This window comes from Pempheris klunzingeri, chromosome 20 (assembly GCF_042242105.1).
Source record: "Pempheris klunzingeri isolate RE-2024b chromosome 20, fPemKlu1.hap1, whole genome shotgun sequence".
Classification (NCBI taxonomy): Eukaryota; Metazoa; Chordata; class Actinopteri; order Acropomatiformes; family Pempheridae; genus Pempheris; species Pempheris klunzingeri.
In genome coordinates, this window is record NC_092031.1 from 20744116 (window position 1) to 20762583 (window position 18468).

The 18468-nt window shown below is 40.6% G+C and overlaps 1 protein-coding gene across 1 annotated transcript in view; it reads right to left on the minus strand.

Moving 5' to 3' along the window:
- Positions 1-551: 551 nt before the first annotated feature.
- reep3b (receptor accessory protein 3b) overlaps positions 552-18468 on the minus strand; it is a 73571-nt gene continuing 55654 nt past the window's right edge. The window contains exon 9 of the transcript XR_011585767.1: positions 552-562. The gene's annotated coding sequence lies outside the window, so the exon portion shown is untranslated. The remainder of the gene's footprint in view (positions 563-18468) is intronic.

Genomic DNA, 18468 nt, shown 5'->3' on the forward strand with positions numbered 1-18468 from the left:
TAATTGTCCTCCTCTTTACTTCTACTCTCCTCTCCTTTCCCTTTCCACTCCTCTCCTCTGCTCTCATCTCCCTTACATTCCCACATCTTCCTCTTCCTCTTCCTCTCCATTCCTTGTATCACCTGCCTTTACTCAATTTTTATTCAATTTCCCAGCCATCTCTCATCCTGTTTCCCCCCTCTGCCGCCCTGCTCTCCATTCTTACTTCCCTTTCTCTTCTACTTTGCTGCTCTTCCTTTCTTTTCTCCATCCTCCTTTCTCATCTTATTGTTGTATTTGCTCCTCTTTATCTCTTTCTGCTCCTCCTTTCTACTTCTCTCTATTCTATTTCTTCCCATCTTTTCCATTCCTCTTGTTTCTTTCTCCTTCCCCTGTGCTCTCTTTTCCCTCCACTTCCATTTTCTTTCTTTTTTCCTCTCCAGCTCTGCCTTCACCTCACCTCCTTTTGTATTTGCCTCTCTTCCTATTTTCATTCTTCCTTTCATCTCTCTTCACTCAACTTTATTTTTATTTTTTGTTTCTTCTCTTCACTTCTCTAATCATCCCTTCCTCTTCTTTCCTCCTCCTTCCTCTCTTCTTCTCTTCTCCTCCTACACCCTTCTTTTGTGACAGTTCAACCAAGATAATTCATTTCATTCTGCTGTGATCACACACATATATGCATCCACCCACTCTTAGTATTTGACACTCAAATGTGATGAATGTGTGACCTCTGACCTCCAGTCCTCTGGATGCCCACATCTTGAAACAAGTTCACCTTTAATTACTGGTGCTGATGTTAATGTGCAAACCACCAGAGGACGTCTGTCAGGACTGGTAGGGGCGGCTGTGGCTCAGATGAGAGTGGGCCGTCCCTCGATTGGAAGGTCGCTGGTTCGATCCCCTTTGAGTCAGCGTGTCCAAGTGTCCTTGGGCAAGACACTGAACCCCAACTTTCTCCTCAGGCCACTTCAGTGTGTGAAAGAACAGTCTGTTCCAACTTAGATTCCTCCTGAATGAATGATGGGTGAATGTAGTAGTTGAAATTATTAGAAAGGAGCTTTATCTGTACCATTAATTACACATAACCTTTACCATTACTTACAATGACATATAACATTTCTCTGAAGGCCCTACCATTTTTCAGTGTTGTAATTCTTAGGTAATGAACCGGCTAGTAATTAGAAACGTATTGTCATTAAAATTATTTGATTTGTATGTATGTATTTATTGAACAGAGAACATTTTACAATGTCATATAGTACAAAAATTATTTGATTTGTAAAAAAAATGTTCATTTTCAGTTACTATCTTGCTATCATAAAGAAAGACTATGATTCTTCATACAGCTATATCTGCCCCTAGTGATACGTCTCGTCAAGTTTGTTAAGTTTAGTTCACGTGTTTCCTGTTTTATTGTGCCGTTCAACTTCTCCCTCTCATTCCTGCTCCTGTGGCTGTCTGCCCCTCCCTGATTGTTTCCACCTGTGCCCCCTTCCCCTGGTGTATATGTTGTCTGCGTCTTCCCCTGTCCACTGCCAGATCGTCTCGTGTCGAGCGTTCCAGCGAACTAGTCGGAGTTAGAATCTTGTTGAGAGTTTTAAGTTAAGACAGGCAGTATGTTTGTTGGTGCCGTTAATATAAACTGCACCTTTTGTACCATCTTTCTGCCTCACGTCGAGCATTTGAGTCCATCCTCCTGGATGTGCTTGTGGTCGTAACACCTAGGGCCTGCTGTGTTACAGGCTCCGCTTACAGAAAGTGTACTGGGCATAAATATCGAGTGACAGTGAAATTAACAAATCAAAATTTGACTCGTGGTGAACACCAATTAGCACAAGTATTTCTTCACGCAGGGGGGCACACAATGCCAGCCAGAACAACCTCGTTAGTGCGGTTGCTGATCTTCTGAATGGCATACCCAAAGAGCACATAAGCAAAGCCAACCCACATCGACATCCTCAGGTACATTAGCAATTAAGTCAATGAGAGATTTTTTGAAATTTGAGGATGTAACTGAGAACGAGTGCGCCTGAAACCTAGAGTCTCAGCAATCCTTAACTTTTTAGACCGCTATGAATGCAAATCAAAAGTAGTAACTCAGTGCTGAGACGGAGCTGCCATTATGGCATCTGGGATTAATGGTGTGCAGGCTCGTATAGAAGAATTGGGTAACACTTCTACATTGGTATGCACATACATTAAATCTTCATGCTCTTGCCTGCTCAGTACACTGGTCACTCTCTGCTCTTAAACGTACAGCAGAAACACAACTGGACAAAGACTGCTCGAGGAAGTGATCGATTGTTTCATCAGAAAGGAACCAAGGACGGATTTTGTTTTCAAATGACAGGTAAGTCCTGCTGTATTCTTTTTATTATCTAGAGAGTTGATTAAGATTGTTGTTGGCAATGCTTGAATTTTCTGCTGTGAGATATATATATGGCCTAATTTTCTATCTTTCAAAAAGTCTTTACTTTATTGTGGGTGCAAAGACTAGAGGCCAGAGACGGCTGCCTAGTTTTACTATGTAAAATTAGCTTTTGCATAGTTTCAGGTTGTTGAGCCAATAGCCAGTTGAGTGTGTTGTGTGCATTCGTGTGTGTGTGTGTGGGGGGGGGGGGGGGGGGGCGTCATCAATCTGACCATTAAAGCTCCAGTGCAAATCCCCACAGTCCACTACTGCAAATAAAACACACACAAGCATACACAATCAATACACAAAGTCAAAAAAGTTCACTTTTAATAACCGCTGCTACTGATGAATGTAATATAGACCTATCAATCCCCTGCCTAACGCACAAACACGCACACACACACACTGTTCATGAGTGATTGCATTATGTCGGCTCTCTAATGATGCTACTGAGTCTTGTGTTTCCTCCTGGATAAAATTGATAGGAAACCGTACCTGCCTCAACGCTTTAATGCTGTTAGAGCAGCATTGGAGAAGCTCATCCACTCCCTGCGTTCATTTCACTGGGGATGAGTTGTGGGGTGGGGTGGGGTGGGGGGGTGTAGACATCATAATCATACATTATTACCAGATGCCAATGTGTGTAGTTTAGATAACAGAGGAGGAGCGGGTGGGTTGGGGGGGTCTTAATGTTGTGACAACAGAGTAGGAGTGAATTAGACGGGGCCCTAACCTCCAGGCTGATAATAGCGCTTATAATTGAATGCCATTCAGTTGTACAGACACTAGTTAAACAAGCAGAGCCAGAGAGATGAGAATGGAAAAGATAAGATAACATTAGTACAAATATGTAAAGATATTGTATAGACTACAGACAAGCATTCTTTAAAAACCACAGAACTTCATTTTAAATTCTATTGAACAGTTTTCAGATGCCAACTATATCAGATTGGATTTAGGGCACATATTGTATGTACAAAATAATGCTGAAGACATAGAACATTATATACAAAATGGCGTGAATCTCTTTACTAACCGTGGGCATGGCAATTTGTGCAAGCCAGCGAAGTGCTCATTAGTGAACACTGACGAGTAAGTAGCCTGTAACGATTTTTGTAACTTTGCGTCTAGGAGCAGTCCTCTTGGAGGTAGGCAATACATCAAAACAATTCAATTCATTCACATTTTGAGACTTTCCTCCCAAGAAGAATGATGGTGTCGGTTGTTTCAGCAATGCCCCAAAATAAGACGTGTTTATGCTGAAATGAAAAAGCCCTTTAGCAGCTGTGGTGATTACAACAAAAGCAAAGGAGGAAGTCAGGTGATGGCATTGTAGAGCTACAAAGTTGACAATAGACAGTCAATACGGTTGTGTTTTAAGCATGATGAGAATTGTTCCCTAACCGTACCTTTACTACTGTGACCATGAGCCTCACTGTAGTCATTTTAGGCCAAACCGTTATTTTTCACTAAACCCAATCAAGCCATTTTAATGACTAAACCTTACCAGATGGTCTTCATCACTGCTTTGTAAGGGTTTTGGTAGGCACATTGGACATGCATGTCATCCTGGACAGCTGACATTTTGTCATTGAATTTGGAAGACAAATCATGAGAATCAAGTTATTACAACAAACAGTATATTTTCCACGTGTGTTGTGTTCCTGTAAGTTGTGACAGGAATGTATGGTCTATGGCTATCTTGTGGCAATCTAACAATCATCTCTGTGAGCGTGACAGAGTCTTCACACAAAACCCTCAGATCCCTCCTCAACCTGCCTGTACGGCTTTAGTGTGATACACGTAGGTTACATTACAGTAACATCTTCCTCCTCTAACCTGACTGTGGTTTAGGGTTTTTTGCACGTGGTGTTTTTGTGTAAATCTTGCGGGTAAATATCCATTCCACATGAGCCAGAGTGTCTCAGCAAACATATTCAGCATTGACTTAAAGCCAAAGCCATTGTTCTTGGATTAACTGCTGCATCTTGAAACCTCCACGCATTAGTATCACCTCATTGTTTCTGTGGCATTTCAGCAACTTCAACTTTTTCATCTTGAGTAATTCTTATCCTGCAAGCCAAATCAAGAAAAACAAATCATCCTGCACCTGCATCTTGTCATTAAGAAACCACGATTATACCATTTATTGGATTTCGGTGCCACTGGAGAACGGCTTGAAAACCTCAACACTGGCATTAAGCAAAACTTGATCCAGCTGTCTTCGTGCTCTTTAGCAGGTTTTAATTGGTGGGGAACAGGAGAGAGGAAAAAAAAACCATCAGCAGCAAAAACATCATTACAGGCTTAAACTACGACAACAGGGTATTGCTGAGATTTAATTACACCAGGCTATTGTTTAATTTGCCTCTCAATGCTTCAATTAAGCAAAAAAGGGAATCTGAGGGTTCAGATTTCATTCTCATCTGGGCAGGAAAGGAGAGAGTTTCCCCAGTGAAGTTCATATAACATCACACAGCGGAGATCAAATGGATTTGTCATCGTTTGACTAATGACAGGAAAGACGAATAAACCCTATTAGAAAATCATCAAGAATCCCTGTCTCTCAGCTGATAGCCTCTGTGTGTGCGTCTGCCGTGGAGAGGCCTCAGAGCCGCTGCTGATGTATTTACTGTTATATTGAATGATGCAGATTATGAGATCTGAGGTCGATGTAAACCAAAAATAGCTCTCCCTCTCTTCAGAATAAAGGAATGTACAGAAACTCCTAGAAGCATTACCCTTATTAGTTTTGTAGTTATTCAATCTCCATCCCTTTTTCTCACAAATAATATTCTTTAATCTGCATCCCAAGAACAATTGAAGTTGTAATTCCACCGAGGGAGTGATAGCAAAACTTTCAACTTGGTGATGGAGGTAAAATCTCGGGGAAAAGGAAGGAGGGCGGAAGACTGTCTTCAGCCCCAGCACCCTGGGTCACGCTGACAAGTTCTCTGCTTGGTGCAGTTAGCGCTATCTGTGTTTGGATTTGTGCATGTTTCTACATAAAGGTACAACAGTGCGTATACCTGCTGTTGGTTAGTAAATCCTGCACATAGGCGGCCCTCAGGTTTTGTGATCAAGTGTGGCTCCCACTGCCATTGATATGCAGCAACTCGAAAGTGGCAATTTACATTTAATGGCAATGCAGTTGTGGAGTTTGGAATGGTGAATGGGAATAGTAGCATTTCTCCTCAACAGCCACACCTGTATTTGTATAGCTACTCAAAATAGTAAATGCAGCTCACAACACATTCAAATTCAAATAAAATTCCAGTGATCATAGTAAAAAAAACATAACAACAGGGAAGATTTTATAGCAAACAACTGAAATATTTTAATACACAATGCCGAGGAAGGCAGTTCAGTTTAAAGTCCAACTAAAATCACAATGAGCTAGTTAGTCCTTTTGTCAGTCAAATCCCATGTCAGAGTGAATTTAATTGTAGTGCTATTTTTTTTTCTTACTAAAATGAAGAATCCTCTGAGTGGGTGTGTCAGTGTTTGATTGTGGGGAGGAAGCAGTGGTGGTCAGTGGTCGGTGGTGGTCAGTCAATGCTGAGTATTTTTGAGTTACATGTTCAGGTTTAGGAAAACATGATGGTACTTAATCAACCCAAACAGCATCCTTTCCTAAACCTAACCAGGTAGTTTCTGGTGCCTGAACCTAACCAGGTAGTTTCTGGTGCCTGAACCCAAGCAACATTAACTACACGTTTACTATTGTTACCATGACATGAAAGGTCTGATACACCTGTCTGCAGTACTGGTGCAACGATCATATATGTTTATTTGGGAGCGTTGGTAATGATAGATGATGTGCACCTCGTGGCCTACTGGTGGGTGCAGCAGGCCACACCTGAAGCATTCTAATGGTTGAGGTAACATCTGATAATGAGCCATCTAATGGGCTGAAAACAGCCAAACCAGGCGGTGCGTGCAAGCAATTTAATTTAATGGAGCACATAAAGGTTTTAAATTGGTTATGAAAAGATAGGGCTAAGCATGACGCCTAGGTGGCTACATGATAGACACGGGGAATATCTACACCTTCACACAATTGTCTGTTCAGTATAAGCTGTGTCAACATGCCCTCACTAACCATTAGTTACTTATGATGTCAAGATAAAATCTGCCAGTGACTTATGTGTTTTATGAAGCTCTTCTTATCTCTCAGCATACCTGTGACATCTTTATGGATGGAGCTGTGGTCACAAGTGGCATCCCTAGCCGGAGCGACACTACATTTTCTCTTCATAATGCTTTGGAGGCTGCTTAGAAAATGTAAGGATATACAGTGGATTGTGTGTGTTCACTTGTTCACAGCCAATCTAATGACTCACAGAGACATGCTAATTCTTTTTGCATGTTTTCCATTGTCACGTACAAATGGACAGTGGGATGTTCTTTTTTTATACCCTGTAGTCACAAAGGTTAGATCAATACCCACTTCCCATAACTTATTGCTGCAAAATACCGTTAATGCATTTATGAAATCACTGGTTCTTCCTGCCTATAGATTGTGTTAACAACAGACTGTTTCTTTATTTTAAATTTTTCAATGAACAATTTTGCAAAAACATTTAAAATCTTGATGATCTGTTTCTTCCTTCCTGAAATATTCATAGTCATGGCTGAGGTGGGTCTCTCTGTCTTCCTGCTGTGGACATTTATCCTGCTAGATCAATACGCTCGGGTCATAACTTATCACCAATCAATATCTCGGGGCTTTACAACTGGGCTTTTGGTATATTTTACCCTTGATCTTTAATTAGTCATACGCATGCACTCAGTCACAATCATAAACCACACTTACAAAATGAACAAGACAACTTAGGTAGATTAGTGTTTTGGATGAGAATCAATACCAATTGGAACCTTTGTGCTTGCTGTATTGAGTGAGATAGCTGGGTTCGACCAACGGATGATAATTAGCCTTCCAGGCTAGATTTTTGCCCTCTTCTGATGATCAGAATGTGAACAGATCTTTGAAGGTGCACGTTTGATGAAGCTGGTCAGCAGTTTCCCCCTGCTTCCAGCCTGTATGCTAGGGTCTTAGTAATCATTTTCATTTCTTCTCGGACTCTTTCTAAAATGTCTGACTCTTCCTTCAATATGTGTAAACCACAGCACAACATACGCTTTGTTGCCATTAATGGAACTTTTCACATCTTCTTTTCAGCTTACTTCCTCAGTGGAGTAAAAAACTACAGACGTAGCCATTATGGGTGATGTGTTGTCGCTCCGGTCTTGTCCTGTCTGGAGAACAAAGACATCCAGAGATGGATGACCTCTGCCTGTCTGTGACACGACAGAGTCTTCATCACTGAGCCACAAAGATTCGAATTTTCAAGAGAGCTTAAAAAAAAAAAAAAAAAAGGTGCGGCCAAAAGGTTGTTTGGGGGTCTGACATCATGATTTGAGCAGGGACTGACCAACCTGAAGACTGTGTTCTACTGGAAAAGCCTTTGAATAATCGAGACCATTAAACACTGACACAAACAGTTTCACCACCTAGAGAAGCAAGAACATACTTCAGTGATAGATACAAGGATGCAGTATGCAGGAAACTGATGAGGCAATAAGTGACCTACAGTGATAACATTGATCCATAGACCCAAAAAGTTCCAGTTTTGTGTCATCGCTCCACAGAACAGAATCCCAAAACTTCTATGGATTATTTTTACAGTTTCAAGCATATTGGAGCTGACCTGTCTTGTGCTTTGTGGTCACTAGTGGTGTACGTCCTGGAGTTTGGTCATGGAGGTCCTCAGAAACCTGGTGGTAGTCATTGATAGCTTCCTCTTTCTGCCACATCCAGGTAGTGCAGCCAGTGTTCCTTTTAACTTGTGAACTATGCTTCCAACAGTATCTCTGGGAACATTCAGTGCCTTTGTTATCTTTTTGCATCCTTCTCCTTGTTTGTACCAGGAAATGATCTCCTCTCTTAACATTCTGGATAAATCTCTTCACTTTCACTTTCTAACATGTAACCGAACGTCACTGAACAAACCCACAGCCAGTCCAGGTATTTGATGTATTCTATCTTAAGAACATCTGATGTAACCAATGAGGCCCCTGATTAGTTGCATCAGGTGTGTTTGAGACACCTGATTTGTAAATGAGTGCTCTTACGAGGGGTTCTATTCAGAGTGTAGAATCATTTTGAAACAGAAGTAGTCATGAAATGGGACATTTTGAGTTGAATTTGTAGAACCCACCTCTTATATTATTTGTGTTGAGCTATTTAAATAGTTCTTGTCTGAGTTGTTGAACAATTGAACACAGCTGAAAATTTGCTAACTTAATAATTTTAGGTGCAACTGAGATTTTTAGCAAATGGGCCAAACGTGCAAAAACACTGGAATGATCCTAATATGGTTCAAACCTCCAATGTAGGCGACCATGTGAACAAGTAACTGCTGGATGAAAAGTGCTTGAAAGCTCAGCACAACACTTGTCACCCACCTCCCTACTTCCTCTGCCTTCCTCTCTGTCGCTCACTGACTGAGTTCCTGCTGCACCAGAAAACCACAGACGAGGCCGTTACGGTTGACGTGTCGTCAGCCCTGTCTTGTCCTGTCCAGACAAACAAAGACAGAGGATCCCGTTGAACGGCTCTGTGATGATGAGACACTGGCAGTCTCCTGTCTGCCTCAGCAGGGCCTCAGGATGCAGCAGAGAGCAGGAGCTACATTCACTCCCATTCACAGAGGCAGCCGGTGATGGAAAGCCTGTTAATGTTCAACCGCAGACAGGAACTGATGCAGTGCTTCTGCCAGGGAACGATACACCCCTTCATTACACCTTTTCATCCGCATTTATTCATTATTCATTGTATTATTTATTGTTTGGTCTCTTGTGGTGTTAATATCCACAAGAATATATTTAAGAAGAATATATTTATCAATATTTAGTATGTATAGTAAAACACTCAATGTTAAAAATGACTAGTATGACTAGTATATGAATGCAATACACACACAGCTGTTTTATTAACATCATATAGCATATGTAAAAGGTTCTGCAATTGCTATATATAGAAACACTGTCATAGCACTGTCATGGTATGATGAAACATATGTGAGCACATCATACTATGACATCTATTATGCATACATATATACACTATATACACACCAAATTGACAATTTCAGTGCAATTTCAGTATTTGTACACTGTACCTCCGCTAGCATCCCAGTACTAGTGTACGGGGGTGTTGATAGAACAGAGAGGCATCCGTCTCCCAGATGACAGTCTGTACTACTCCACCATGCCTGTTCCCAGCTTGCAGCTCCACATGTCCCGCTGCCCCCTCTTGCTCTCTCTGCGCTCTCTGAGAGGGGATCTATCCATCCATTCTGCTGACCTGATCTACTGGACAGGTAGGATATATTCATGGCTCCCAGAGGATGAATTTGTTTGACCCCAGGACCTTGTTTATAGTTTTATCATCAGGTAAACTGTGTGGGACACATTCATCTAAGATGGTGGGTGAGTGAAACCATTTGGTTTCATTGCAGCCACTCCCTTTGTTCAGTGTTGACAACTACTTGAGTGATTGCCATGGAATTTGGCACAGATATTCATGCTCCCCAGAGGATAACTCCTAATGACCGTAAAGAACACCCAACTTTATGTTTATAGGTGCTATAAACATAAAGTTGGGTGTTCTTTACGGTAAGCAGGTCAAAATTTCAATATGTTCAAAACTTTGATTTGTGAGCTAATATCTGTCAAACTAGAGACATTTTCATGAGTTACAAAATAAAGCATAACCTTGAGAGTGAGCTTCATTGATGCAACTCTTCTCCAGTGAACCCCACAGGCCACTTGGCGGAAGGGGTTAACAGGAGCCTTTTATTTATAGTTCTGCATTGGATTTCATCCCTGCATCACTAACTATCACTATCTTACACGATCAGCAATATGTTGCTTTCATTTTATTCTCCATAGTAACTGTGTTGATACAGCAATGGTGGCAGGGTCCGCCATTGTTTCATTGCCAAATTTAGAACTATTCCATACAGCTGTTTGTAATTTATAACATTGGTCTGTCTGACTGTTATTTCATAGTTGTGGTGATGGGGTGTCATTTTAATTACAGGTTGGAAGGTTTTAAATGTATTTAATATGCTGAAGTTGATTAATAAACACTCAGACCTAACAAAACCTTTGTTTAGGTGTGTGTGTGTGTGTGTGTGTGTGTGTGTGTATGTGTGTGAATCTGCCTGATTAGAGCCCGATCAGAGCTCTAATCAGACAGATTCGATGGTATGAGGTTGACTGGCTCCCCTCCTCACTCTGTAATTCATTTTGTTGTACCTGACTAATGGAATACCCATGGTAGCTCTGTCCATCGTCAACTTGAGCAGAGGTCTGATCAGACAGAGCCTGTGGGTTTCTGATGTTAAGTACTTTGGCATCCACAAAAGCCATATTGGTTGAACCCTGGTGTCTGTCTGTGTGTGTGTGTGTGTGTGTGTGTGTGTGTGTGTGTGTGTGTGTGTGTGTGTGTGTGTGTGTGTGCGTGTCCTTACAATTACCAGTGTACTGTGTTAGCCCCCTGCTGTTTCTTTTGTCCTTATCCCCCACGGCTGCATTTCACCAGGCTCTACAGAGTAAATTAGCTATTCTGTCTGTGCAAATCACTTTGTCATTTGGTCCCAAAATGTTTCCAAAACTTGCCAAACTATGGCACATGCACACTCAAGCAGAAAAGGTTCTGCTTCCTTTTTGAGTTTAGCTGACTTGGTGGAGCAGAGGTTTTCCACGCTTTGCCTGGTCACATGCCTATTGATGTTTGCGGATGTGTGAGACTGATTATAATCCTGTGCCGCTGTTGTCCAAAGGAGCTGTCTGACGGTACTCCACATTTCTAAATGCAGAAAGATGCTGTCAGTGTGTCGTCATGTAGAGACAGCATGTAACCATCCATCTCAGTGTGTCTTTGTTTCTTTGACAGGACAAGACAGGAATGACGACACAGCAGCAATAATGTCCGTGCCTGTAGTTTTCTGCTGCAGCAGGAAGTGAGGCAGCAGTTGGCAGTGGGGAGCACAGTGTCGGAGGACAGTGGTGGAGAAAGTGCTCAAATCCTTAAAGAAAAATGTCAATACCGCAATGTAAAGATACTCCATTACAAGTACAAGTCCTGCAATGAAAACGTTACTTAAGTGAAAGCATCTTAGTATTATCAAGAAAATATACTTGCTTCAGTCTGTATTACCCAGAGCCCAAAGTTACAAACTCAAATGTCTTGTTTTGCCCAGCCTATAGTCCAGGCATCAAGATGATCAATTATTCAGCTTCAGTTAAGCTCAAATGTTACACGTTTAATTTTCTACAGTGCATCATCTTTTAAAAGTTCCTTACATGTTCTGAATGTAAAAGTTGAAGTAATTAGTAAATGTAGCTGTCAGATTTCTGTAGTTCTGTAAACTACAATATTTCCTTCTGAAATGTGGTGGAGTAGAAGTAGAAATACTCAAGAAACGTACGTCACATTTTTATACTTACTTTTTATACTTACTATACTATACATCACTTGAGAAAAGCTGTGGTGTCATCTCGTCCGTAATAATGTCCCTAATAAGGAAAGAGGAGAGGACTCACGCTGTCACACCAGTTGGGAATCCACTCCCATGTTACTGAGCCCGTACAGCAATGCACACAATTTTACAATTTTTTTTTCAGAAAAAAATATCATTTTTAATCGCATTAGATTTTCAGAATGTAAAGAATTTAAAGAAGACAGATCTCAGCTCCAAAACATCAATCCTTTCAACAACTATTGTGTGTGTAGCTCTATTGTTGTCCCAAAACCACTGAGAATACCTGCGGAGCACCAAACACAGATTAATCCACTGCTGAAAATAATCCCCAACAAATGCACAATTTCCTCCTTTTTGAGTGACATTTGTTAAAAATGACAGTGGCCAGCTGTTTCAGGAAAGGATTGAGCCTTTTTTTGAAATTGCAACTATATACTGGTAATCTGTTTTTAAATTTCTGAGTTAACTTGAGTTATGTGTCAAAGTCCCACAATCCCACCCACCTGAAAAAAATGTAGTTATTTGGATTTCTCATGATGAGTTTTTAAATTATAGTTGATTAATTATAGTATTAATTAATTATAATAATTATAATAATAAATATAATAATTAATTATAATATAGCTACGAGTTTTATTCAAATGAAGTAGGTAAAAAAAACAACTGCTTTTAAACAACAACACACAAGAAACAAACCTCTAACTAAAATAACATGACAATAAAATAAGTGTCTATTGTCCCAGTAATTACCAAATAACATAGTTACTATGGATTTTTATTATTTCTTTATTACTCCATGAATGTCTAAAGGATTTGCTGCTGCATGCAGTTCTGGTGAAAAAAATACTGTCCTGATGGAAAAATACAAACCAAGTCCGGGAAAAAATACATTAGACAAGTTCTCAGTGTCCTAATTAGCTCTGAGAGTAGCATAAGGGGCTTGGAGCTGAGTGGTGCAGACAGGGCAGAGGAGTTTAAAAGGATTCATTATTAATAACAGCATTTCTTATTCCTACTTAAAATCAGTATTGGCAAATTTCTAATATTCTGCATTTAACATAAGAATGCATGAAACAAGGACCCTTTGTGGGGTCTGGAATCCCTCCTGGGTGTGTGGGGAAGGTGTGTGGGAGTGTTGTGTGGGCTTTCCCCATACAAGGGACTCTAAAGGCCATCCTACACACTCAGGATCCCGCCTATATCCCAGCCATGACTTCCAGCTGGAGTCTGTCAGCAAAACAGCCAGCAAGGCAGAAACCATAGAGGAGGAAGACAACAAGAAGACTGAAGGACAACAAAGGGCGTGTGAGAGTGTGAAGAAAAGAAGAAAATGTGTGATAGAGAAAGTGTGAGGTGGACAGGGATGCTGAAAGTGTGTGTCGGTGTGACCATCCTGGTGTGCAGAATAGGCCCACTCCTACACTCGCATTCCTCGGTATTATACGGAGGTCAACGGGAATGACAGTATGGACAGGACATCCTGGACAGCTGCACAGTGAGCAGGAACAGCCCGAGTACCTGCGGCACGAAGATGTGTGTGTAGGAGGTGATGCTCTTTTCCCGAATCTCAATTCAATGGGAGACCTCAGAAACAGCAACTCATGGCTTTCTATGTGACGTCCTCCAGCTAGAGTGGTGTGGGACCCCACTGGGGAGGACGGGGTTTCTTGAAAATTGGGATACTCATTCATACACATAAAAAGAAAGTAAAGTTTTTTTCTTTCACAGCTATTTGTATTGTATTGACTCAGACTCAATAAAATATTTGGAAGAAAAACATTAAAGCTATCACTTAATAATGTGATTAGTTATGTTAAAAGATAGTAAATCAGTGCTTCTGTTTTTTACAACATTACAAACCAAATGGAACCTCATTTCAGTCTTCTCTTCTGTAGCAGTAACAAGTTCATTATCTTAAAAAACACTGACAAATTCTTCTTTAAATTCTTTAAAAAAAAAAAAGTTGGGCAAACAGCGCACTGACCTTTTTATCTACAACATGTATATTTTACAGGAGCAAGCAGGGGACAGGATTAGTTCTATGGTACTTGTACTTACTATTTTCACGCTACTATCATATGTTATTTTCTACTTGTACTCCACTTTTAAAATGGAAATATTGTATATTGTACTCATCACTTTACTTTAACCTTCTCTATTTAGCTTTCATAAGCACAATGACAAACATTTGATACATGAATTATTTCAGACAAATGGAGTTGTAAGAAGATAACTATTTATTTACATATCTGTCAACAGCTATAACTCCTTCTGTGGGCACCCATAAGTGGAGGCTGTTGTATATTAACATATATGATGAATTAGAATATAATAAGAGACAATAATAATATAAAATGCCTTCAGAGGAGCTGTTACAATGTTTGACAAATACTCTTAGTACTTAATATCACTTAGGGTGTCAGCTTCACCTCGACCAGCTACAAAAATAAAGCACTGCTTATATTAAGCGTTCAGCAGTGATAATCAGTAAATGTACCACACCACCACCATCCTGCATCATGACTTCTTTTTAGTACATAATGAGTGCTTTTGATCGGCGACGTGAAATGCATTTTGTTGCCACCACTTCTGTAGTTTTAGTAAGTAACATTTAGAATCCAGGCTTGCTACTGACAATAGGTACTGTGTTATTAGTACTTTTTAGTAAATGCACTGGATATGTCCTCCTGCAATGTGTTTATAGCAGCACCCGTCTCAGGCAGACATTTATATAAACTCACATACAGTACTGTGTAAAAATCTTAGGCAGGCAGGAAGAAATGCTGTAAAGTAAGAATGTTTTCAGAAATATAAAATGAAATCGTTTATTTTTATTGATTTACAAAACAAAGTGAGCAAACAGAAGAAAAATCTAAATCAAATCACTATTTGGTGTGACCTCCCTTTGCCTTCAAAACAGCATCAGTTCTTCTAGGTACACTGATACAAAGTCAGGGGTTTTGTAGGATCATAGTCTGGTGTGTGATTAACCAGTTATACCAAGCAGGTGCTAATGATCTTAACTGAAACAGAAACAGCTACGTAGTACTAACTTAGTGCAGCAGATCAAAGAACCATTCTGTTTCCTTCCCTTCAGAATCAGAGAATGTCCATCAGTGCCATCAGCTCAGAACCAGCAGAAACCAGTGGGACCCTGGTCCACCATCTACTGTCCAGAGAAGTCTGGCCACAAGTGGTCTTCATGGGAGAATTGTGACCAAAAAGCCTCCGATGTGGAAACATGATCAAGAGACTCAACCATACATGAAAAGATCAGAACTAGGGTGCAGAACAATGGCAGCAGGAGCTCTGGACTGATGAGTCAATATCTGAAATATTTGTAGCAGAAGGCAGTTTGTTCTCTGAAGGGCTGGAGAGCAGAACAACACTGAGGGTCTGCAGGTGGAGGTTCCTTGTAAGTTTGGGGCTGCATTTCTGCAAATGGAGTTGTGGATTTGTTCAGGATCAATGGTGTCCTCAGTGCTGAGAAATACAGGCAGATAATCATCCATCATCAGCACCATCAGGGAGGCTGATCGTCTGATTGGCCCCACATTTATTCTGCAGCAGGACAACGACCCCAAACACACAGCCAATGTCATTAGGTCCTGGAAGTGATGGTGCCCCCCCGGGAGGTCACAGCTAATATTGATTTGATTAAGATTTGTCTTCTGTTTGCTCACTTTGCACTTTGTAAGTGATACGAATAAAAAATGTAATTTCAAATGTTTTAGAAAGCGTTCTTACTTTTCTGCATTTCTTCCCATCTGAACATCTGAATAGTACTGTAGGCCAACGTTTGCCCAGCATATCATCTGAAGAAGCTCGATTACTGTACAAGCTCTTCGGGGGCATGAAGCATGTAGAGAGCAGGAGCCACAGGACTCTCACAGCCAGGGTTTATCAAGTGGCGCCCCCTGATGGTCAAACACTGCTCCTTGACTACAGTACTGTAAAGCACATAGAACAACGCGCCCATACCTCAGCGTCACTATGCCAACATTACAGAAGAATTGATGAAAAAGTAAATCATTAAGTGAGAGAAACATTGAATATCTTGAGTAATTACAAATCACATGGTGAGAACAGAGGACAGATACTGTTCTGACACAGCTTTTTGTGTGTAATAGTAAAGCAGAAATGAAAAGTCCTGTTGCTCTGGAAAGACAACTTTAAAGTAAATTAAAAAAACTGCCTTTTATTCTACAGACTGTGCGCCTGGTAGGTCTAGGTAGGATTTTTGAAGACTGTCGAATTTAGTCAGGACCTATAAAGGGGCACCTACAACCTGAAAAACAGCAACACAGAGCAAACCAGCCTCCTATAGCACCTTCACACAGCTGTTCTAGCAGAAGGTGAAAAAGAGCACAGAATGCATTTTTCAATTAAATCATTATTTATAATATAGATTTCTAATATTTATTGGTCATCCTTTCATTTACAAGCGGTAGGAAAGTCCCTACGATGAGTACAAGCAAACACAATGCTGAAGTCAATTATTATTAGCTGCAGTATTACAGAGGAAAAGCATATGGACAAAGTAAATAAAGCATAATGCTGAATATACACAAAATACAGTAAAAACCAAAATAAAAACAGTAATAACAGCATCAAAAACAAGAATTAAAGGTGTGTTTTGAGGAGTGGAGGACACGGGGCAGAGCTTTAACAATGCACTGTAATTCATGAGCCTATCATCTGTTTTATTATGACAGACTCTACACTGAGAATCACTTCCTGCTGTATTCCTGCTTATAAAAACTGTAAAAACTATAATACTATTTTGAATGATCATTTCTAAACATATGTACAATTTGCATTTTGGGTTCCTGGCAGCTTTATACTTTGTTAAACTGACACAGTGATCAGAAAAAGAGGATGTGGTGCCTGTGGGGTGAGAAAACTGTGCTGTGAAAACAGAAATGAACACAGAGTTAGTTGGCAAACATTTGCAAAAGCAAACACTGATTTCTCATTCTCATGCTTCTGCAACATAAGTCCCAGAGACAGTGTCGTTACTGTGGGACTGGTTGAAGGCATTTAATGAGCATCTTAAGGATAAGTGCAGCTTATTATGAGACAGGCTTCACCGTGGTCAGGTCTGCTCAGCTGCCACATCTCTCTGTGCTCTCTTCACTGCTCTTCACTGCTGAGAGGCCATTACAGTCCTGTGACAATGATGCCACTGTGTTATTAAGCTTTGAGTTGTACTATATTCATCCCCCACAGCCTTCTGCCTCTTTGGCAGCTTCTCACTATAGATCCCCTCTTCCCCAGGCCCTCCCATCTCTCTCTCTCTCTCTCTCTCTCTCTCACTTTCTTTCTTTCTCTCTCTCACTTTCTTTCTTTCTTTCCTCTGCCTCTTTCCACTTTTATGTTTTATTCAAGACGCCATGACTCAATTCACATTTGTGTGTCTTTTGTGTTGCCGCCCACAGCGTTTCTGTGTGCCGGTGATGGGAGCAGAGCAGCCCAGGGCAGCTGGAAACTCTGCTCTGCATGAATGTAGGCTGGGCTCATGTTCTGGTAGTTCTCCTTAACATGTTGCCCTCATGGCTTCTTCTCTTGTTTTCTAACGTGAAGCATGCTCTCCCACCGGCTTGCTCTTGATGTGTACAATCCACAAAATAACTGTAACTGTATGTTCTTGTGCGTCGCTATTATGTTGCTGTTGATAGAAAAATCGCCGATTAACATTGATGTCACGTTCTAATGTGGACTGTAACTAACAGTAATCTGCAAGGGAAAGTAAAGAATACTGAACATGTGTGAATGTGAATTGCAAAATATCTAAAATGTATTATTTGGATACAACTCGATTAAGATTACAACACACACACACACACACACACACACACACACACACTTTCTGTGATAGAACTTAAAGATTCTTTAAACAAATCAATTAAGATTCTAGAAGGTGTTCCTTATGTCTGATGAAATAAGTCCACTGCCATATCTAATAGGCTGCACTGGATACACTGTATGCTGCAGTTAGAAGAGGATGTCATGAATGCTGTCTTATGAGACACATAAAACCATAAACCTATGAATAAAACTATACTTTTTAGGGTGATATTAGCAATTCCAGTCATTGTGGATGCGCTTGATCTAAACTACACACTGAAACTGTGAACTAGATGACACCCTTCAAGTGTAGAAATCCTCATCCGTTAACTGTCATCATGCTCATCTGCATGTATTTGTGGGTGCTTATGCATTTAAACTGCTCTGAGTATAGTTTATGAGTAAGTGAAATTGGATATGTTCAATCTCTGGTTTCTGTGAGCAGACAAGGCTTTAATTCATTATTATTTAAGTGTTAGCTGCTGGCTTCACCTCTAATCAGCAGTGAGCAGGAAGCACACCTGCATGGAGTGAGCTCCATCTAGTGGTGTGATGTACACCCAGTCTATCTGAGGAACTCAACCACCCGAAATGCTCTTCATTAACGTGCATGTGTGTATTTGGAGGCATTGCTTTATCAGTTTAGAGGATGTGTGAATGCCAAATGTTCAA